This window comes from Bison bison, unplaced genomic scaffold (assembly GCF_000754665.1).
Source record: "Bison bison bison isolate TAMUID 2011002044 unplaced genomic scaffold, Bison_UMD1.0 scf7180017864174, whole genome shotgun sequence".
NCBI lineage: Eukaryota > Metazoa > Chordata > Mammalia > Artiodactyla > Bovidae > Bison > Bison bison.
Window position 1 is genome coordinate 477,755 of NW_011494746.1, and position 24,804 is coordinate 502,558.

Genomic DNA, 24,804 nt, shown 5'->3' on the forward strand with positions numbered 1-24,804 from the left:
ACCACCCTTATGGCAGAAAGTGAAGAAGAACTAAAGGGCCTCTTGATGAAAGTGAAAGAAGAGAGTGAAAAAGCTGGCTTAAAGCTCAACATTCAGAAAACTAAGATCATGGCATCCGGTCCCATCACTTCATGGCAAACAGATGGGGAAACAGTGGAAACAGCGGCTGACTTTATTTTTCAGGGCTCCAAAATCACTGCAGATGGTGACTATAGCCATGAAATTAAAAGACACTTACTCCTTGGAAGGAAAGTTATGACCAAGCTAGACAGCATATTAAAAAGCAGAGACATTACTTTGTCAACAAAGGTCCGTCTAGTCAAGGCTATGGTTTTTCCAGTGTTCATGTATGGACGTGAGTTGGACTATAAAGACAGCTGAGTGCCAAGGAATTGATGCTTTTGAACTGTGGTGTTGGAGAAGAGTCTTGAGAGTCCTTTGGACTGCAAGGAGATCCAACCAGTCCATCCTAAAGGAGATCAGTCCTCAGTGTTCATTGGAAGGACTGATGTTGAAGCTGAAACTCCAATATTGTGGCCACCTGATGTGAAGAGCTGACTCATTTGAAAAGACGCTGATGCTGGGAAAGATTGAGGGCAGGAGGAGAAGGGGACAACAGAGGATGAGATGGTTTGATGGCATCACCGACTCAATGGACATGAGTTTGGGTGGACTCTGGGAGTTGGTGATGGACAGGGAGGCCTGGCGTGCTGTGGGTTCATGGGGTCACAAAGAGTTGGACATGACTGAGTGACTGAACTGAACTGAAGACCTAATTGGTCTTCAGTTGGTTCTAAACAGTCTATCATATCCTCAATGGCTTTGTCTTTCTCTTAAAGCTTGTATTGGGTTAGCCAAAATTTAGTTTCAATTTTTCCATAACATCTTATGGATAAACCTGAACAAACTTGGCCAACCCAATACCTTGCTCCCTTCCCTCCTGTTTCAAAACCCTGAACATTCCAAAGAAAGGACTGACTTCAGGAAGACTGGCCCCTGACCAAGTCATGGGAGATAACCTCTGATTCCTAGGAATATCCTGCCTGAGACCATGTCTATATTTCTGAGTCCTCTGATCACCCTCTAGTCCTTTGACAAGATAGCTTAGGCTACCAATGTAACTTGTCATAAATGCCTATTTTAGTATGCCTGAGACACTGGAATATCCCGTATTAGTTTGACCTCTGGGTGCTAGGGAGTGATCAAGACATTGAATAACTACAGGGAGTCATGAAGATGCTCCATACCTACAGAGCAGACCTCAGATAAAAATCCTGGACACCATGGCTCCATATATCCTTCTCTGGTTGGCAGTGTTTCACACATGTCACACAGCACTGCTGGGAGAATTAGCAACAGCTCTGTACAACTCTACTTGGAGGGGACTTGTGGAAGCTTAAGTCTGGTTTCTCTTGGATTTCACCCAAGTGCCTTTTGGACCCATGTTGATTTTGATTCACATCCTTTCCTTAAAATAAACCACAACCATGAATATGACAGCATTTCTGAGTCCTGGAAAACCTTCTAGCAAAGCAGCAATCCTGAGCATGGCTTTAGAGCCCCTCAACACAGAAGTGACTGAAAGAGATGGCTGGAGGAGCTTGATCTCTAAATAGTTTGTGCTGTCCAAAAAGAAATAGAAAGGCTCAAAGGTCTTATCCTAACAGCTCCCTGAAACAAGTCCTGGAATCAAAACTTTCCCCTTTATGACTATTTCAGATACCAGACTATAGCAGGCTTTCTCACATTAGCCTAGTCCCAGAGAAACATTCTTACCATTGGGCTTCTCCCTTTCCTCTGCCCACTGCAGAATGAAGACATGTTCAAGACTTTCTAATGTAGGAGTCCACTAGCTCATAAGTAAAGAGAAGAACTATGACCTCTATAATACTTCACAATCCCTGGTCTTTTTTATAAAGTAAATAAGTTTTTTAATACCATCATAAAGTTTAAATGATTCATAAGACACAATTTTTATATTCTATATTTTATTCTTAAGCAGAAGGTATTCAACTCTCCAAAATAGTGAAAAATCAGAAGAATATACAAAAGTAGATCATTTTCCTAGGTGGGGTAAAAGTTGCATATGTTATATTTCAAACAATAAATAAGGAAAGTGAAGAAAGGGAGAGATAAATCCCTTTAAAAACCAGAAAATGAACTCTCCTTCTGCACATTATAGTGACCCAACTGCCTCTATTTTCTATAAAAATCCCATTTTGAAACTGCAAATTTCTTTTAGCATTATACTAAATCTCCCTTCTATCTATCAGTTTCTCACTTTCCTCTCTTTGTTAGTCACAAAACTTCTTTGGATGGTTTTTTTCTATTACAAAATTTTAAAATCCCCAAGGTACCTTAGGACAGGAACAACAATCACCTCCCAATGAGTACAAAGCATGAAAATACCATTTGACCTGACAGATTCCATAAAATCTGTTACCTTAGCCTGAGCAACACAAGTCACCAGAGGAGTCTGCAGAAGACTGGGGAACTCAGACTTGCTAACCCAGGCTCAGCTCAGTCTCCACCTTGGCTTAATGCTAGCCAAATTTAAAACACATGTTTCATGCTAGAGATGGAAAACAACTGTTTCCTAACTGGAAAAGTATGTTTGGGTCTCTTTAACTGTCATGTGTAAAGGATACAACAAACAATATCTCAAAACCTAAGTTTCCCTACCAAAGTACAATAATCTTAGAAAAATCATTATGAACCTTAAATTGCTGGGCAGCATTAAAAATCCTTCCACCCTAGCCTTGTATAAATGCAACAAACTACTTTGCGTTTGAGAAGACTATGAGTCTGTTTTATAGCCTCAATAGGAACAAGCAGCTAAACCAGTCTATAGACCTGTTACCACTTAATAAATCTGCATTTTAAAAGCACTAAACTTAATGCTGGAAAAAACTGCCTCTTCCTATGGTGCAGTTTCTAAAAAATCACAGCTGTAGAGTTCCATCAGCTAATCTGCCTATAATCACTTCAAACAAGACTTTTCCTGAATAAAAACTAAAAAGCCAGAGGGCAGAGAAATACCCCCAAGTTCTTCTATGTTGGTAATGAAGTAAGTTTGGGTTTCAGAAGAATGAGAAAAGCACCCATCAACTGAGAGCTGCCTGATTAGAATGGAAATATTGAGGTCTATTAAAGAGTTAGAACTGTGGAAGTTTGATGTTCCTGGAACTCTTTGGAAACCATAGAAGAGATCAACATTCAAACAAGAACTGAGGTGGACAAGAAGTGCAAAAGATTTTTTAATCTGCTCACTCAGATCATTGGCTAGATATCTGACATCATGTCTTCAAGGCAGAATAGCTTCAATTGTTCATATGTTTGCATAATGACTTCCCTGGTTCCTTTTGTTCTTTCTCTACTCATTGCTTTAGAATATTTCTTCTTTTTTCAAAAATCCTCAAAGGGGAACTTAGCCCCCAAGGGATAAAATTTCAGTAACCAGAGACATTCAAAACACATCGTCTAATACTGATAGTGTTAGAAATCTGTGGAATATTAAGAGAAAGAAAAGTTTCTAGACCAGACAAATTCTTTTGCCTGTTGCCAAGACTGTGGGAATGGAGTAACTGGACAGATATCAGAGCATATAAAATAATATCGGAGCCCAGAAAAGTGTGGCAATTTCAATAAAAGGAGACTTAAACCATGTCCATAAATTAGAAATCTCAGTATGTTTAAGATGTCCACTCAGCCCCAAATTATCTATAGATTAAATCTTACATTGAGTTTTGGAGTGATGTCAGCATCACGGTGGCATTAGGTATCCTTCATTTCTGTCTCCCTTCTCAACAATAAAAATTCAGCAAAACATCCACAAACAAAAGCATCTCTGTGGGAGCTGTGGGAGCCAGCACCTACACCAAGGTATCTGGGAAGAGTCTTGCCCACCTGTGCATCAATTAAAAGTTCAGACAGACCTCAGTACCAACAATGGTTCCCATAGTAGCCTGTGAACCAGTTCCAGATCCTCTTGGCCACAGTTCAAGTATACCTAGAGGACGCTGACTTAGCCACCCACAGACAAGAGAACCTTTGTAAAAGTCAAGGTTTCCAGAAGAGAAGTTCCAGTTCTTCTCTGGAGAAAAATAAAAAATGATGCACTATAGAGGGTAAAGGGAATAACATGAGTGTGCCACATCAACCCTCCCCAAGGGCAGCACAGTTCAGAGCTAAGCGAGAACTTCCTAGCCTGTGATTTCTCCTGCGGGGGAAAGGGAGAGCAGCTGAGCGAGCACCCAGCTTCCCCAGGTGTACAGGATACAGCAAGAGAGACTCACTTCTCTCTTGTAGCATCCAGAGTACTAAATCAGAAGTTCCATGAGTAGGGGAAGGAAGCCAAAAATGGTAACTAGAGACAAAGGTCATTATATTATGATAAAGAGGTCAAGTCATCAAAAAGATATAATAATTATATTCACAACCAATATCAGAGCACCTAAATATATTAGACAAATACTTATACATCTGAAGGGAGAAGTAGAAAAAATATAAATAGTAGGGGACTTCAATATTCCATTTTCAACAATGATTAGATCATCCAGAAAATCAACAGAAAACCACTGAACTTAAACCGTGCTGCTGCTGCTGCTAAGTCGCTTCAGTCGTGTCCTACTCTGTGCGACCCCATAGACGGCAGCCCACCAGGCTCCCCAGTCCCTGGGATTCTCCAGGCAAGAATACTGGAGTGGGTTGCCATTTCCTTCTCCAATGCGTGAAAGTGAAAAGTGAAAGTGAAGTCGCTCAATCGTATCTGACTCTTAGCGACCCCATGGACTGCCACCTACCAGGCTCCTCCATCCATGGGATTTTCCAGGCAAGAGTACTGGGGTGGGGTGCCATTGCCTTCTCCAGAACTTAAACCATATCTTATACCAAATGGACTTAACAGACATCAAACATTTCATCCAACAACAGCAGCACATACATACTTCTTAAGCACACAGGGAACATTCTCCAGGATATATCATATGATAGGCTACAAAACGAGTCTTAGCAAACTTAAGAAGACTAAAATCATACCAAGTATCTTTTCCAGTAATACAAAACTAAAAATCAATAACAAGAGGAAAGCTGTAAATTTTACAAATATGAGGAAATTAAACAACACACTCCTAAACAATGAATGGTCAAAGAGGAAATAAAAAGGGAAATCAAAAATATCTTTAAACAAAAGAAAATGGGAATACAACATACCAACACCTATGGGATATCACAGAAGTAGTTCCAAGAAGGAAGTTTATAAAAATACAATGTTCATATTAAGAAAAAAGAAAGATCTTAACCTAGCTTGGTATCTCAAAAAACTAAAAATAGAACAAACTAAGCCCAGAGTTAGCAGAAGTTAGAATATAGAGAGGAAAAATAAAAGTCAATGAAACTAAAAGCTGTTTTTTAAAGATAAACAAAATTTACAAACCTTTAGCTTGATAACCTAAGGGAAAAAGAGGAGACACAAATAAAATCATAAATGAAAGAAGAGACATTAAGACAGATATGACCAAAAATATATAGATCATAAACACTATTGTGAATAATTAAGCCAACTGGATAATCCAGAAGAAGTGAATAAATTCCTAGAAACATACAACTTATCAAGACTAAATCATAAACAAACAAAAAAAAAACTTTGAATAAATCAATAATGAGTAAGAAGATTGAATTAATCAAAATCTTCCCAACAAGGAAAGGATGATTTCTCTGGTGAATTTTAACTAATATCCCTTGTGGCTCAGCTGGTAAAGAATCTACTTGCAATGCAGGAGACCTGGATTGGGAAGATCCCCCGGAGAAGGCTACCCACTCCAGTATTCTGGCCTGGAGAATTCCATGGACTGTATAGTTCATGGGGTTGCGAAGAGTGGGAAATGACTGAGCGACTTTCGCTTCACTTCAAAGAAAAATTAACAACAATCTTTCACAAAGTCTTGCAAAAAATCGACAATGAGAGAACACTTCCAAATTCATTTTATGTGACCAGTATTACCCTGGCACGAAAGCCAGATAAAGACACTACAAGAAAAAAGAATTAAATTGAAATAGAAAATTACAGACCAATTATATGAAGAGAGATGCAAAAATTCTCAACAAAATACTAGCAAACTGAATTCAACAGCACATTGACAGTATCATACATGTTCATCAAGTGGTATTTATTCATGAGATGCAAACATTGTTCAACATACATAGATAAGTGTGATACATATTAATAGAATGAAAGATAAAAGTCACATAATAATCTCAATTGATCAAAAGAAAAGTTAGACAGAATACAACATCCTTTCATGATAAAAACCCTCAACAAATTGAGGATAAAAGGAACATACTTCAACACACTAAAGGCTATATATGACAAGCCCACAGTTTATATCATATTAATGGTGAAAGATTGAAAGTTTTCCTAGGAACAGTAAAAAAGACCTTAAAATTCACATAAGAGACAGCAGTTAAGAAGATGGCACCTGAAAATCTGGAGGATTTCAAGAAGCATGTTCATAAATAGGGAGGCCTGGCAGTGCTGAGCAGGATAAGGGTTTGGCGGGCCACATTCCTGGCAGAGGTTAGGGCATGGTCACACACCAAGTCCAGAAAAACCCAGTCCAGAGGTCTGGAGAGTAGCAACCAATAGAACTGGTTGAAGCCCAAGATTTCCTCATGGAATAGTGGGAGAGAAAGTGAGAAGAATAGGGAGGGACTTGACTGTGGACAGTTCTGAATGCCAGGGATGCGCTTTCCTTTAACCAGTAGTTCTCAACTCTGTCTGCACATTACAATCATCTGATATGCTTCTTAAAAACTCCCACACTCAGTTCCCATCTGGACCATCAAAATTAGAATTCCCAGAAATGGGACCAGGTAATTCTGATTTACAGTCAGCTTATGAATGCCAGTTCCAGACAGTGGCTATGACAAGGCCAAATACTAAATCCAACGCTTGCAATGTGAGACAAAGCTTTCCTTCTCTGATCTTCCAGAAAAGCCACCCTGATCCACACCACCATCATCACTCTCAACTGCGGGTTTGAATCTTGCAGTAGAATCCCCTCTGGAATAGCCCCTTAAGCAGCTATTCTGCCTCTGACAAGATGCCATTCTGACAGCAAAAATCTCATTGTCTCTTAAGACATTTTATTCCAGTTTTGAGAGACCTAACTGTGAGAGTACCTCCTGGTATTCAGTTGAAATCTATATCCCAGAAATCTCTACTGTCTAATCCTGGTTTTCAACTCTGAGGCTAAATAAAACAAATTGAAACCATTTACCATACAAAAATTGTGCAATACCGAAAATAGCTAACAAGCCACACCACTAACTCTACTCAATATATTAAACATCTCCAAGTCTTTCAATTATTCCTCCTGTGATCTACTTTCTATTCTCCTCACCATAAGGAACATGCTATTTTGAGTACACACTAGTTTGATACTGTCTTTCCTAAACTGTGACACCCAGAACTAGAAAAAATATGCATATATAGTGAGACTGACATGTTAAGAAAAGCACAGGTTGCTCCTTTGATTTTCACATTATTTCAATACATCTGAAGTTGAGCTGGAGGTACTGCTGGGACATGCACACTGAGGAGATGGGCAAGACTGGAGGCAAGGTTCCCTTCCCTTTATGTGTTAAGTCCAACATTCTAAATCTGCATCTGTTCCAGGAGATCCTGATTTCTCTGCCTTTGGGAAATATCACACTTTGTGGGAAACTCCGGTGATGCAGTTTTTCCTCTGACTCCATCTCTTCCTCTCTTTCTCTTTTATTCCTAGCTCTGGTTCTCCCCTCTAGACTCAGAATCTTCAATTTCCTGGCTCCCTTTTTTTTTTTATAATTTCCTCAGGTATCCTCTTTATTCTAGATAATAATCCAGAAAACAGAGAACACATTATTGAACATTTTTTACTTTCTCCTCAAGCCAGGAAACCAAAAGTTAGGTATGGTTTAGTACACTTCCCATACTGTCTGTTCCTCTTGCTTAGAGCTGGGGTTCTACATCCATCCAATTTGTAATTACAACCCTATCCGCAATGACCCTTATCCATCTTCCTTTATTTTTTTTAATAGAACTTATCTAAGCTATTGGATAGTTTACTTACATTACTTACTACTACTCCTACTTGAATGTAAGCCCTGTGGGAGGGAAGGAGGGAATTTTCACTATCTTGTCAACTGCTGTATGGAGTATAGGGTCTAGAAGAATACGTGGCCTATTCTAGGTACTCTGTATTTATTAAATGAATGAATGACCACTTCTTTGATAGCTCCTGCTGATGTCTGCCAGGTCAAACTATCTGTGTTTATTTCTTTGCGCTAGACTCTACTTTTGAATGCTTTCCAACTTTGCATTTAATATCAAGCCAGATAGGACAGACTGACAGTTGCTGGCAAAGCTTTCATCAGTTACCACTAGTGTGACAGTTTCTCCCAGCAGCCAGCAGACTGCAACTCCCTCTATCAAAGCATGCCATTTGATTACTGGAGAATTATTCCATTTTTCCTACCATTCCTTCTATTCAGCTGCTACAAGTTCAACTGCACTAATTTACCCAAAGCTCTGACCAGCCACTATCTCGCTACACATGGCCATGTTGAGTTGCAATACTTTGTCAACATTGCCAAGTTCCAAGGCCCATGGATTCTTATAATTAATACATTAATTCTCCTAAATCTATGACATGGGCTCTTTATAATTTTGTAGCTTTTATTTTTGCTGGATCTTCTGAGATTTCCATCATTTCATTTCACAATACTTGAACTTAATCTGATCTCTTCCTTCATATTTCAACACTGTATTTGTCTTAGGTGATCATCTGTTGCAAAATGTGCTATAGGTATGAAAGGTATACACAGGGAAACAAGCTACATAAGACAAATCGAAAGCAATTCCCAGTCCTGTATGTGTTGAAGTCCAATTTATCACCCTGATGCTTTACTCCAGGGAGCCAATTCAACATGCTCTTTTATCTACCCTGGCATATCCCCCTGACTCAACTTGTAGAAGTCAACAGGAGAAACACTTTTGAAGGACACACAGAAGATCCAAGACACTTTTCAAAATACAGTAGAAGGGAACAAGACAGAGTCAACAATATCAATTTCCCATCCCTCTTAAAATTCTGAGAATGACCCTAACACAGGGTCAGAGATAAAACGGACCAAGAACTGTAAAACTAAAAGAACCCTTAGGGAAGGTATGTACGTGCATTGTGGGGAGTAATAGTCAAACACTATAAGGAAGAGAGGGAATATTAGGTTGTTTAATTTCCCTGTGGCTAATACAGAAATATGTTTAGTTTGCATTAGCCATAAGTGTCATCAAACAACTGTATTATTTCAAGAACATTTCCTAATTTTCCATCGTCATGACAATGAAAAGTACTTCTATGAAATTCTTTCCATAAGGAGCATAAACCAAGTTTGACCCAGTTTTCCAAGCAGAGCTAAAGGCACAACACAAGCAGAACTTGAAAGGCTTAGAATTACACAGCCTTGACCACAGCATTGATCAAAGAGTGGCCCTCTGGTAAAATTGGACCAAACACGAAATCTAAACTGAACCCTCCCATGGTTTAACATCCCTAGAGTGAAATTTTGCCCGAAGCCCTTACTTCAGCCACTCTTGAAGTTCAGAATACCAGTCTTAGGCTGCCAAATAGTGTCTGATAATTCAAGGAAAAATAACGAACACTCTAATAAACTTGTCTGATTTCTCTGCCTTCCCAAACACAATGTAGTATGCTGTCATCTTCACCAGGAGCCAGAACTGGCCAGCCAGTTCAATGCTTTGCCTATATTCAAAACTCAGCTCTTTTCATCATATCGGAATTCATCTCTGCCATTGCCTCCTCCTCACCAAGTTATCAAAGCTTTCAATATGACACAATTACACCACTGTCCCTATGGAATACTGCAGAACAAGCTCCCTGAGAACCCTTGCACAGCTCTCAAAGTCAAGGTATCTTTTCCCTAACAGAGGTCCAGGGCACTACAGTTTGTCTTTGTTTGAACGAGATTATGAAACTTTTAGAGAACAAGGAACACACTGACGAAGGTTAAAGAGGTAACATATTAAATCTACAGTAAATGAAAATTTAACTCCAACGACAAGCAGTATTTACTGAACCATAGACTCTAGCTTTTCATAATCATGTTCAGAGTTATTAATACTGGATTGCCACTGCTGTACTTGTAAAATTATCACTTAACTGTAATTTCACTGCTCATGATGATGTAATTGCTGAGAAGCCATGTGGTTGGTAATTACGCAATGCAGTGTATGGAACTGAATTAATGCCCTGAAATCTATTCATTGTTTGATATTTTTCCTTTTAATTAATTCCACTGCCGGATGTTCACTTTATGGTCTAGATAAAATAAAATACAGTACTCATATTCCCTCACCTAGCCCTGGAGAGTGGAGGCATGTGAGAATGGAGGAGGAGATGATATAAGGGACTCCAGATTATTCTGAGTTCCAGGGGAGCAAACACTGAAGTCCTGATACCATTGGTCGTTTCTCCATTTCAATTATCTACAAGCCATCAGCACTATATGTGACTGCCAGTTAACATACATTTAACATGTGTATATGTGTGTATCAGGCTTCCCTGGTGACTGGCTTAGTGGTAAAGAATCTGCCTGCAATGCAGGAGACCAGGGTTCGATCCCTGGGTCAGGAAGATCTCCTAGAGAAGGAAATGGCAACCCACTCTAGTATTCTTTTCTGGAGAATCCCATGGACAAAGGACCCTGGTGGGCTTCAGTGCATAGAGTCACAAAGAGTCGGACACGCCTGAGAAACTAACACTTCACTTCACTTTACTTATGCATATCTATTCATCTATTTAAAGGTACATTGGCTGTTACCAGCTTATTTGACAGATTCTAAATGTATTCTCATTAGAATCCATATAAAGCACAGCTAGAAAGGAAAATTTTAAATGTTTAGAAAAATACCTGCCATGGGCAACTATGAATTAATCTATTATTTTTTTTAATTTACTTCAATGAAGGCACATGTTTGTGTGTCAAAAGGATTATAGTTATAAGAGTTGATGAAAGGCCCAGATTTCATGTAGCACTGGCCCCTATTGCTTGCTCTTGGGTAATTTAGACTCCTATCTTTGTCCCAGTCACATATGTGTTCAGTCAGAGTGCGACAGAGAACGTAAAAGCCTGGGCTTGGAGCCAGGCTCCTGGGCCTGCAGCCTGGCATGGCCACTTACTATCTGTGTGATGTGGGAAACATCATTTAACCTGTATCATATTTTCCCCATGTGTAGAAAAAGGATTATAATGGTATCATTCTTACAGCATTGCTGTATTAAAGGAGTTAATAGATGCAAAGTACTAAGAACAGGGCCTGGCACACAGAAAGCACTATAAAGTGTTAGCTATTATTGACTGTAAATAGAAACGGTCTCTGGCTAATATAGGCAGAAAAGGAATATATTGAAAGGAAATTAGGTAGCTTATAGAACTGACAGGAAAAACTGGAGAAAGCACATAAAATGGATGGAAACAAAGGCATCAATGCATTAGGATTCCCAGGCTATGAGAACATCACTGCCCCCAGCACTGCCCACGTCAGGGCAGGATACTGCTACTGGAGGTGCTGTGTGTGATCCCTGTTACCACACACAGTAACATGTGGATACTTTATGCTGCCAAAAATAAGTCCTAATCCGTCCTTCCTCCTTCCATCACCCACCCCAGAGTCAAAGCCCCAGGCAGGGCATTCAGTATGCCAAACCTAGTTCACATGGCTGTAGCCAGTGGACCATGAGTGTAGAGGAGTATTTGCTCCCTTCAGTTACTAAAGTGGGAGAAGCAGCTGTCTCCCACCAAGAGTCAGAGATCCCTAAACAGGAAGGGAGCTGGGATGTGAGGCAGAAAAAAACAGAAGTCTACAACTATGTTAAACTGCCTGGAAGAGAACTTACCTGAGATCTTTGACCCCTCGAAGGAGAGAAAGAAGAATGACTGGGAGATCTAGAAAACTGAGACCAATCCATGCCACAAATGCTCCCAGAACAGTGACAGAAAAAGCGAAGGAAACTAGAAGCTGACCATTAAGTATGAACTCTCAGTGTAGCAGACAAAGAAATTCCGCCTAGAAGGCAGTGGAAATAGGCAGCCCAGTGCTCTCTTGGTCAAAGAAAAGGAGCTGAGCCTGGACAAGTGATTCTCCAATATGCTGGTCTTAGGACTCCTTCACAATCTTAAAGATTATTGCAACTTCAAAGATCCCTTGTTTACATGGTTTTTTATGTGGGTGTTTATATGGATATCATTGGATACTTAACCTGACTGAAAGTTAAGCCTAGAAATTTCAAGAATTGTATTACTTCATTTAAAAATAGTAATAATTAAAATAAATCCATTAATATTAACATGAATGACATGTTTTTATGAAAACAAAAAAGGTAATGAGAAGACTGGCACTGTTTTTTATTTTTGTAACTTTGGCTTATTAGAAATCTCTAATAAAACACAATACAAATGAATTTATTAACAAAACAGAAATAAGCTAACAGACTTCAAAAACAAACTTATGGTTACCAAAGGGGAAGGGAGGAGGATAAATTAGGAATTTGGAATTAACAGATGCGCACTACTATATATAAAATATTCAATAAGGAACTGTTGTATAGCACAGGGAACTCTGCTCAATAATCTGTAATAACCTAAATGTGAAAAGAATCCCCAAAAGAATGGATATATGTACACGTATAACTGAATCACTTAGCAGGACAGCTGAAACTAACATAACTTTGTAAATCAGTTATAGTCCAATATAAAACAAAAAAAATTTTAAAAAGAAGTTTCATCTGGTTCTATATTCTATATTTCATCTGCTTCTATATTCAATCTGTTGTGGTATCACCAAACATGGAGCCTCCAGAAAACTCCAATTGTGAGAGAATGAGTAAAAATAGCGTATAACATGTTAGTATTATTATGAAAACAGTTTTGACCTTGAAGATCCTCTGAAAGCATCTTGGAGACCAAGTTAGAGTACACAGAGCATAGTACCAAAATGAACTAAAAAGATAATACGGGCTTCACAAGAACTACAGCAGACAGTCTGTGATAACCTAACGACACATTCTCACCTTACATGTATATAGCACTTGTTTTTCACAAGAGCATCTTCACATACACATTATATTTGATTCTCACTCACCGTCTTGTCTTGTGAGGCATTATTTCCATTTAATGAACAAAAACATCTAAGTTCAGAGAAGTTAGCTTACACTCCCAGGATCACATAGGTTATAAGTAGAAAAGCTGGGTGCTGCAGTCCCACAGCTGCCCCAAACTGGGGGGTGGTGGGGGGAGGTGATTTTTATCATCAGGGAAACACTCAAGTAGTTTTCTTCATTTTCTAGATAGGAACTCAAGACCCAGAGTTTAGAGAGTGACCTGCCCTTTGATCCATAGAAGGAGCAGAATTGGGTCTGGAATCCCAGACCTGCTGGCTCTAAATTGGGCTTTGGTAGCCAATTAAGCCTATGTCGAAGTTTAAAAGAAACACAAAACCCTCCCATGGAAATTTTTTTCTAAAAAGGGGCTGATTCTAAATCCATTTAGTAGATAAACAGCTGCTTGGGAGATACAGGCAGTAGATACACTTGTCCTTTGCCTCTTAATCTAATTCACATATTAAGAATTTGGGGGTGGGAGGAGGCTATGATAACTGATCAAAAAATAAGCAATGAGTAGAAGTTTCCAGCTCCTATTGATCTAAAAATAAGCAATGAGCAGAAGCTTATAGGGCCTAGGTTTTTTGCTTTTTACTGTAACAAATGTAGCTGCCATTTATTTACTACTAGGCTTGTGTTTCCCTTGATTACCGTCATTCTCACAATGATATATAAGAGGAGTAGCTCCCTCATCCATTCCATAAACAAGCATGAACAAAGACTCATTGAACTAATCAGTAAGAAAAGAAGAAGGAAGGTGAAAAGCTTGATAAGATACTCACTTTGATAATCTGATTCCCAGATACATTTGTGAATCAATCACGATGACTTTGCTTGACAGAGAGACAGAAAGGGGAGAGAAGGAGGGAGGGAGAGAAGAAAGGAAATAAATAAACAATGATTGGATTGGCTTAAATAACAAAGATATTTATTATCTTAGATACCAAGATGTACCAGGGTGGGACATCTCCAGGACAGGCTAATTCAGAAGTTAATGATGTCATAGTGATTCCATTTCCTTCCCTCTTTCCACTCTGCCATTTCAACATGTCAACTGCCCTCATGACCTCTAGATGGCTACCAGAGTTTCAGATGTCATATGAAGATGCAACTTCAAAAGAAAAAGCAGGACTGCTTTTTCTTATACCTCTTTATAGCAGCAAAATAAATTTTCCCAAAAGCCTACATGCAGACTTTATCTCACACCTTACAACTTTTTCCTAAATTAGTGGTGAGAAGAATATAGCCCAAAGACAAGCTGAGACAACCAACATTTATTTCTATAATTGGGGATAGACAGTCCATGGAATTCTCCAGGCCAGAATACTGGAGTGGGTAGCCTTTCCCTTCTCCAGGGGATCTTCCCAACTCAGGGATAGAACCCAGGTCTCCCGCACTGCATGTGGATTCTTTACCAGCTGAGCCACAAGGGAATCCCAAGAATACTGGAGTGGATAGCCTATCCCTCTTCAGCAGATCTTCCCGACCCAGAAATCAAACTGGGGTTTCCTGCATTGCAGAAGGATTCTTTACCAACTGAGCTATCAGGGAAGCCCTAATTCACTTTCTTTTCAGCTTTCGATGAGACCACTTTGGAGGGGGTCTACCAGCAAAGAAGAGGGAAGTGAATAACCCTGGTGGCTCAGACGGTAAAGTGTCTGCCCTGCAATGGGGGAGACCCGGGTTCGATCCCTGGGTCGGGAAGATCTCCTGGAGAAGGAAGTGGCAACCCACTCCAGTACTCCTGCCTAGAAAATTCCATGGATGGAGGAGCCTGGTGGGCTATAGTCCATAGAGTCGCAAAGAGTTGGACACGACTGAGCGACTTCACTTCACTTCTACTATATATAAGGGTTTTTCCATCTAAGAATTCACCCACAAATTTTTCTTTTCCTCTGGAAAACACAATGCCGACATAAATACTGCTCCATGGAAACAAAGAGATCTGGAGCCCTGCATTAAATCCATGCTTTGTGAATATAATATTAATAAATGTAGGTGGCTGGTTTTGATATAATGGAGCTAAGTAATTGCTAATTTACTAAATGTAACATGTTAATTTTTTCAGTGTCTTCCATATAAAAGTTGTCACTAAACAACACTCCAGAGCCCCATTAAAATCACTGAATGTAAGCAAATTCAATTAGTGTTCACGTTCCAGGCAGAGTGTGCCATTCATATTAGGTCTGTAGATGTGGTAACAGAAGCATTAAGGAATGCCCAAAAGCAATTTGGAGAATAAATAACAGGGAATGGGGCAACTAAGAAAGGGGAGAAAAAAATCAGATTAATTGCTATGAAAGAAAAACCATCAAAACATAGTTATCAGCAACATTATATGAGCCAGGTCCTTGGTGGACAATAAACCACTCTCAGATTCTTAAGTAGCTAATCATGAGCTTGGCTATAAATTACCACCAGACTAAATATCTTTCAGTAAAAGTGAAGAACTGACTCCTTGGAAAAGACCCTGATGCTGGAAAAGGTTGAAGGTGGGAGGAGAAGGGGACAACAGAAGATGAGATGATTGGATGGCATCACTGATTCGATAGACATGAGTTTGAGCTCCAGGAGTTGGTGATGGACAGGGAGGCCTGGTGTGCTGCAGTCCATGGGGTTGCAAAGAGTCAGACACAACTGAGCAACTGAACTGAACTGAAAAGCTTCTCTTTTCTTAGGGTCAATGAATTTAGTACTCTTACTTGCTACTGACTGCCTTTAGTTTTAAGCAAATAAACAAACAAAAAGTATACCAGGTTTTGCAAAGGATGTTAGTCAATGTGGCAGGGATACATCTGAGGAGATTAGTTCAGTTCAGTCGCTCAGTCATGTCCGACTCTTTGCAACCCAAGGACTGCAGCATATCAGGCTTCCCTGTCCATCGCCAACTCCTGGAGCTTACTCAAACTCATGTCCATCGAATCAGTGATACCATCCAACAATCTCATTCTCTGTCGTCCCCTTCTCCTCCCACCTTCAATCTTTCCCAGCATCAGGGTCTTTTCCAGTGAGTCAGTTCATCCCATCAGGTGGCCAAAGTATTGGAGTTTCAGCTTCGACATCAGTCCTTCCAATGAATAGTCAGGACTGATTTCCTTTAGGGTGGACTGGGTTGTATCTCCTTGCAGTTCAGGAGACTCAAGAGTCTTCTCCAATACCACAGTTCAAAAGCATCAATTCTTCAGCGCTCAGCTTTCTTTATAATCCAACTCTCACATCTGTAAATGACTACTGGAAAAACCATAGCCTTGACTAGACAGACCTTTGTTGGCAAAGTAATATCTCTGCTTCTTAATATGATGTCTAGGTTGGTCATAGCCTTTCTTCCAAGGAGCGAGTGTCTTGCAATTTCATGGCTGCAGTCACCATCTGCAGTGATTTTGGAACCCCAAAAAATAAAGCCTCTCACTGTTTCCATTGTTTCCCCATCTATTTGCCATGAAGTGATGGGACTGGATTGCCAGGGTCCAGCCATGGCTGATCCAGGGAGTTCGAAGCGGGGACGGCGTCGGCGAGGATCAGGATACAATAGCTTTAATTAGATATTAATTAGAGGTATAAAGAGTAATAGAATGAGGATAGCTCAGTAGGAAAATTCAGTGGAGAAAAGAGGCTGAGTAGCTTGGTTTACGTGGGAGACCAATAAAACTTCAAGACAAGAAGTTTGCACCACTTAAGTAGGCCGCAGGCATCCTTCCATTCTCCTGAAGGAGAGGAGACACTGAGGCCTCCCTGGTCAGATCTTAGAAGCCCAGGCGTAATTAGTAAGTATGGCGGGTTCCACGCTCCAGATGGAGACTCAGCCAAAGTGAGAGAGAGAGCCACATGGGGAGACCAGTCTTTCGAGGAACTGATCCCAATTCTTTATTTTCTATGGTCTACTTTCATACACTGAGATGTTATGCAAAAGTCACGTGGGGTCAGCAGTCCTGACTTTTATCAAAGTCAGGTGCTTCATACAAACGTATACAGAAGTCTTAGGGATGTTACATCATCTTCTGGCTAGGGGACCTGCTGACAATTTATGACCCTCTCCTTGTGACAGGAGTCAGTCAACCAGGACACTTACTTCTCCAGGGGTGATTATTCTCAAAACAGACGCCACCCAAATAAAGTTACATTCCTATAGGGTGAGGGTATACTGGGTTTTAGTTAAGGAAAGAATTTACTTAGCCTAAGGTCTAACGTGATTTATATCAAAGGTTAATACTTATTTCTTCTATATATTCATTAATGTGTGTAAGGGCAGGGGATGTGGAGACTTAGCAACAAACATTGGCTCAACAAATGAAAAACCCTTCACCAATACAGTTTCTAATCAGCCCACTCTACTTATACTAATGGTTTTCTAACTTTTCTAAGGAACCTGTTTTTAGAAGGTTTAAAGCATCTCGTGCATCTCACAGTTGGGAGGCTGTGAGCAATCACATGTGGCCGGACAAGCCTGTCAGGCAGGCCAGAGAACCTTCAGAGGAGTTTGTAGGTTAAAACACTCTTGTCATGCCCAGGAGTTTTCATTAACTGGAGCTCTAAGTTAACTCCTTCTCCGAAAGAGGTGGTGGGGGACAGCCCCCCGTAAAGTCAGAGGTGTAGGTGAGAGCACAAAGTAGTAAAGTATGCAGGCTCTGGTTATGGGGGTAGATGCTCGAGGATTTCCAGGGGGATTCCTGAGGCTCGATCCCGCCTTTGCATATGTCGAGCCTCCTTCCTCATGACCTTTGCCACTGGCCGAGTGCCTCACTCTGGCCCCCAACACTGGATGCCATGATCTTAGTTTTCTGAATGTTGAGTTTTAAGCCAACTTTTTCATTCTCCTCTTTCATCAAGAGGCTCTTTAGTTCTTCTTCGCTTTCTGCCATAAGGGTGGTGTCATCTGCATATCTGAGGTTATTGATATTTGAGGAGATCACTGTACATCAATTCTTTCCAGTAACTGGGTAAAAATTACACTGCATGCTAGAGAATACCAAAGTCATTTTGATAAAAGCTGAAAACAAAACCATGTTATTCCTCTAAGAAAATCTCAAATAGACGGAAGGAGTCTAAGACAGCTTTTAATTCATTACTACTCTCTAACCCAACAAACCCTCGAAAGATAAACACAGCAATTGACAATAACAAAGTCAGGTATTAAAGCACAAAAAAATTAAGAGTAGCTGCCTCCTCTATCCCACAAAGAGGGCTTCCCTCTTCCCTCCCTAGGCAGGTGATTTTGCAGATAAATCACTGTCTTGGAGTTACTTTTATACCCTACACAGGGGCTGATTTCCATTTCTCTACATGAATCAAATGTCCTGACTAAGTATGCCAGATAGACCTCAAGATGACTTCATGACCCTGTCTCCTGGTTTTATTGCCCTTTGCAATCCCCTCCATTTGAGTGCGGGCAGGATCTGTGACCTGTTTTTTACCAACAGACTATGTCAAAGGTGATGTGATATCACTCCTGAGATTACATTACGTCAAATTCCATCTTGCAAACAGACTTACTGCTTTCTTCCTCTCGTGCTGGTTTTAAACATGCAAGCTGCCGTGTTGTGAGAAGCCCCATAGAAACAGTATGGCAAGGAAATATAGGGATCTAGGAGATATGGTTATCTCAACAACAGCCAGCTCTTGGGGAAACTCAGAATGGGGAGAAAACTGGGGTTCTCATCCTTCCAATCTCAAGAAACAAAATTTGTCAATTTCCTGATCGAGCTTGGAAAATGATCCATTGTCCTGGTGACAACTTTGATTGTATTGTTCCCAAGGATCCAGCTAGGTCTTGCCTAGACTCCCAACCCACGGGAATTGTAAGATGATAAATGTGTGATGTTTTAAGCCACTAAATCTGTACTCATTTGTTACACAGCAAGAGAAAATTAATACAATAACCAAATCTAAAATAAGAAGACTTCAGGTAGTAGAGATGCCAAACCAGGATAGTAATACCAGTTCTATGCCAGACTTGACAAGCAATGTATTGTTTTATACCCCACATTTACTCTTCCTCTGAATCTTACTGACTCAGGTTAGTGGGTTAATCTGGTCTGCACTTTCTGTAACGTACTCTTATAGCTCTTTCTTCCTTCTCAGAGATGGTGCCATTGTTTCCAGCTAATGGGTAAGCATTTCATGCAATGAAACAAAATTTATTAAAGTGTGTCCAAATGGCCTGATAGGATTTATGCACCAAAGTGAACCAATTTATTCCTCGTTCAGACCATCATTTTCATTGTCTCTACATCCATTAATATAGCATCCCTCACTGATGTTTCACTTGCTCAAAGCTGAATCAACCTCTTATAAGATTTTATGATGAGAAAGAATTCTAAAAGTACCAATGATGACTTCTTATAAAATTTTTGCTGTCTTTTTCAGGCTGGATAGATAGGTAGATGACTGAATGGATGATAGATAAATAGAACTATTAACAAAAGCTTCATTACAGGTGTAGTGAAATGACACATTGTTGGCATTTATACTATATGCCCCTTTTATTGAAAGTGCCTATAGAAGTGATAAATGAGGCTGAATTTTAGGCTCAAAAAATATTGGAGGCAGAGATAGAAAAATATATGGATATCTCATCTCCAACTTTGCAAGTAAAATAGCATATTGTGAAGGACAAATAAGTTAGAAGGACAAATATAGAGCCTTGAAGGACAGTGGTGGAGGGGGTGGAAATAATCTGCAGAAAGTAAAATTTGATAACCTATTATTTTTGAATCTATACAATTTAATATGAGAAAAGACTAAAGTAAAATTCACAAGAAATCAATACATCTGCTTAATTGATCTACCATTGAAATTTACTTTCCTCATTAAATAAAGAGTTAAGGCAGTTAATTCTGTTAACACCATCACCAGGACTCACCCAAGAGCTAATAAAAATGGAGAAATCCAGGGGTTTTGTAATAAAGCAGCAATTTTTCAAGCAGTATCAATTCAAACTCATCAACATCTACATTTTCCAGAGTCAGGGGGAGGGAAAATTTCAGCTTACAAAATAGACAGTAGGAAAACATCATAAAAGAGCAGATTACAGTGTCTTAAACAATAGACACCAAAGTTAGATTCCTTCTGAAAGCCAAATTTCTACAGTGGTGCTCTAACAGTGAGAAAGAGCGGCAGCTCAGAAACTGTATTATAGTACGGACTTAGGAGTAACTATCTAGTTGAGAGAGAGCCTTATGTTACACCGTGTTTGCATAGTCTTTACATAAGAATTGCGTGTGTGCTAAGTCGCTTCAGTCAGTCGACTCTGTGCAACGCTATGGACCATACCCTGCCAGGTTCCTCTGTCCATGGGATTCTCCAGGCAAGAATACTGGACTGGGTTGCCATGCCCTCCTCCAGGGGATCTTCCGAACCCAGGGATCAAACCCGCATCTCTTACATCTCCTGCATTGGCAGGCGGATTGGTTCTTTACCATTAGCGCCACCTGGGAAGCTCTACATTAGAATGAAGATATACCACTTACCCTTTATAAAAGGTGGACTTTGCAGAGGAAGTTGATAGCTAAAGCCACCTCATGGCCTTATGTAATGAGGGAAAAAAATAATTCACACCTGATGTTCAGGCTTTAGGTGTTTAATAGGAAGAGAGGACTCAATGAGAAAGTAGGCTTACTTCCACTGAGTGGTGATAATAATTCCCAGCACTGATGTATTGCTTCACAACCACAGTTCCTTCAGCATCCCTGAGGATACAGCCATGTATTGATCACGTGGTCTTCACCACGCTTGGCACCTACACTTTGAGAGCACCCCAACTTCAGGTATATGAATATATTACTCTCGAATTTTCTAATTTGTCATATGAGTTTATTATAAGCTAGTGTGTATATATGCATGGCAGTCATGTCTGACTATTTGTGACCCCATGGACTATAGCCCACCAGACTTCTCTTTCCATGGAATTTTTCAGGCCAGAGTATGGAGTAACTTGTCCTCAAAGCCATAAATGCTTCCTTTCCAATCCCTTCATCAAACTGACCAAAATAAGGGAAACCTCCCTTAGACTTTTCCTAAAATTTGAATTTTGTAAAATTTGCATAGAAATACAAAATATTAAATAATGTACAACTGTCAAATAGGCTTATAAAAAGTAAAAATTAATTTGAAAATTTAAATCAGTCGGTTCAGTTCAGTCACTCAGTCGTGTCCGACTCTGTGACCCCATGAATCGCAGCACACCAGGCCTGCCTGTCCATCACCAACACCCGGAGTTCACTCAAACTCACGTCCATCGAGTCGGCGATGCCATCCAGCCATCTCATCCTCTGTCGTCCCCTTCTCCTCCTGCCCCCAATCCCTCCCAGCATCAGAGTCTTTTCCAATGAGTCAACTCTTCGCATGAGGTGGCCAACGTACTGGAGTTTCAGCTTTAGCATCATTTCTTCCAAAGAACACCCATGGCTATCCAAATTGACCTTACTATTTTCAATCTGCCTTCTCTAAAGATTTGTCATTTAGCAATTTTTTAAGTTGGAATATAGTTACTTTACAGTTCTGTGTTAGTTTCTTCTGTACAGCAAAGTGAGTCAGCTACACATGTGTACATATATCCCCTCTCCCTTGAGCAATACAAATTATAATTTTTGTTTTTAGGAGCCCATTTTACCAAGTTCTAAAAATAGTAACAATAACCTCAACAACAATAATAAAAATTCAGCTCAGGCACAAATAAATCAAGTGATGGGTTAAAATGTTGTGGACTTCTGGGGAGAATGTGGGCTTTGGAAGCAGGAGGATTGAAGTTCAAGTTGTGCTTCTAGCACTTATAAACCATGTGTCTGGGTGACTCACTTTATCTTCCTCCTCTATAAAATGTAGATATTACCCACCTGTTTTTCTGAGGATTAGCAATAGATCATGTTTTAAAACAGATCATTCTTTAAAATGACAAATACTGTGCTGCATTACACACTAGGCACTGTTATAAATACAGTCCTTCTAACAGCCTCGTGGTACAAACAGTATTATTATTCCCATTTTGCAGATGAGGAAACTGAGGCTCAAAGATTTTCACTTGCCCACAGTCACAGAGTGAAGATTTAAACACAGGCAGGCTTAAATACTTTGACCACCTGATGCGAAGAGCCGACTCATTGGAGAAGACTCTGATGCTGGGAAATATTGAGGTCAGTAGGAAAAGAAGCTGACAGAGGATGAGATGGTTGGATGGCATCACTGACTCATGGATATGAGTTTGAGCAAGCTCTGGGAGAAGTGAAGGACAGGGAAGCCTGGTGTGCTGCAGTCCATGAGATTGCAAAAAGTCAGACAAACCTTAGCAGCTGAACAACAACAAGGCTAGAGTCGGAGCTTGCACTTTTAACCTCACCGTACTAGGCCAACTCTCAAAAAAGCACCAACAATAAAACCAAATAGCTAGCTTTTATTGAATACTTTCTTTGTGTCAGGTACTGTGTTAAGCATCTCATTTGCATTATCTTGTTTCAGTTTTAAAACAACTTCATGAAGTAAGAACTACCAAAATCTCCATGATGCTATCTCCTCCTCCCCTCGTGTAGTCCTTGCACAATACCACAGCACAATAAAGGGTCCTTCTTAGCATTACTCTCCCATCTTGGGTTCATTTGTCTTCAAGCATGAAGCTCAGGAATGATCCTGAGCAAACCGAGTCAGAAATAGACTTACTTTATGGAATAATGTTTTCTCAATGTGTCAGAACACACACACAGAGCAGGCTGGCTTCTCTCCAGCCTCCCTCTGCGACAGTCACCTCAGGAATGAGGCAGATTCTCTCCTTCTACCGCCATCAAATCAGGAGCGCTGTTTGGTCAGGGCTATTTGCTGCTGCTGTTCGGAAAATGAAATCTCTCTGCTTCTGTTCAATGTATTGAACTCTCTAACCGTGGCATCAATACCTCACACACTTCCCCATCTCCATCTTCTGTGTTAAAAATTAGGGAGGGATGGTGAGAAACTGCTGCGGTGGAGGCAAATGATGAATAAAATGAAACATTCTCTGCTTGCTTCACCGAGAAATTTTCGTTTTTAACGTTTAGCCTCATGCTACTGCTACCACTGCAGAGCTACAAATAGATTTGGAAGGACAGGTCTCAGGAATGCAGTTGCCTGTTCCACACCTGAAACGAGCTGAAAGGGCAGGGGAGGAGGGTGCCCAGTCTGGTGATAACACAGCAGTAAACACAGGAGGTGCCCTCCAGGTGCTAATCCAGCTTCCTGAGCGGTGCTGAGGACAGACAGCCACGCCCCTCCTGATGCAAAGAGAGGTGAAGAGATCACCAGATGAACTATTCAAATCTGCAGACTAACAGAAGAAGGTGCATTCAAATGAAAGGGAGACATTTGACCTAAGAATGAATCCTACATAATGTTTAACTGAATATTATCATTTATGTGTGGAATCTAAAAAAAAAAAAAACTAATGAATTTAACAAAACAAAGATAACAGAGAACAAACTAGTAGTTGCCAGTAGGAAGAGGGAAGGGGGAGAGACAAGATAGGGGTAAGGAATTAGGAGATACAAACTACTATTTGTAAAATCAATAAGCCACAAAAATATATTGGACAGCATAGGGAATACAGCCAATATTTTATAATAGCTTTAAATGGAGTATAATCTAAATAATTTTGAAAAACTAATAACTATCAGTTTCAGTTGTACACCTGAAACTAATAACTTTATCAACTATACCTCAACTTAAAATTGTTGAATTTTTAAAATTATACTGCTAAATGAGCTGAAGCTGATTTCAGAATTAGTTTACATATTTAAAAACAAATACCAGTTAGTGGCAAGAAAAGGGATACTGAACCACAGAAGGAAACCAGACTGAGATTAACATGGAGAGCTGCCTCACCTTAGTTACCTTCCACTATTGAAAAAAAGAAAAAAGTAATTCTTGAATATAAAGAACATAAGAATCACTTGAACAGTTTTCAAATTTAAATATCCAAGCCCCAGGCCTGATGATTCTGATTTCATCACCTTGGCAACCTCCCTGCAGGTAACTTTTTTTTTTTTTTTTTGCTAGCTTTATAGAAACATATTAGATATGTAACATTGTATAAATTTGAGTCATACAATGTGATGATTTGATATACATATATATTGCAAACTGATAACCACAATAAGGTCAGTTAACAAATTCATTACCCCACATAGTTACCATTTTTGTGTGTATACAGAAGCAACTTTCAAGTGTACAGGACATACTATTAAGTTATAGTCATTATGCTGTATGTCACATCCCTGGGACTTACTCATCTGTAACTGGAAGTTTGCACCCTTCTGCTGAAGTTCATTTGAGGACCAGTGTTGAGATACACTATTGAGTACCTCTTGAGTGTGTGTGTGTGTGTGTGTGTGTGTGTGTGTGTGTTAGTCACTCAGTTGTGTCAATTGCTCAGTCGTGTCCACCTCTTTGAAACCCCATGGACTGTAGTCTACCAGGCTCCTTTGTCCATGGAATTCTCCAGGCAAGAAAACTGGAGTGGGTTGTCATGCCCTTCTCTAGGGGATCTTCCCATCCCAGGGATCAAATCCAGGTCTCTCACACTGTGGACAGATTCTTTACCATCTGAGCCACCTGGGAAGCCCTCATT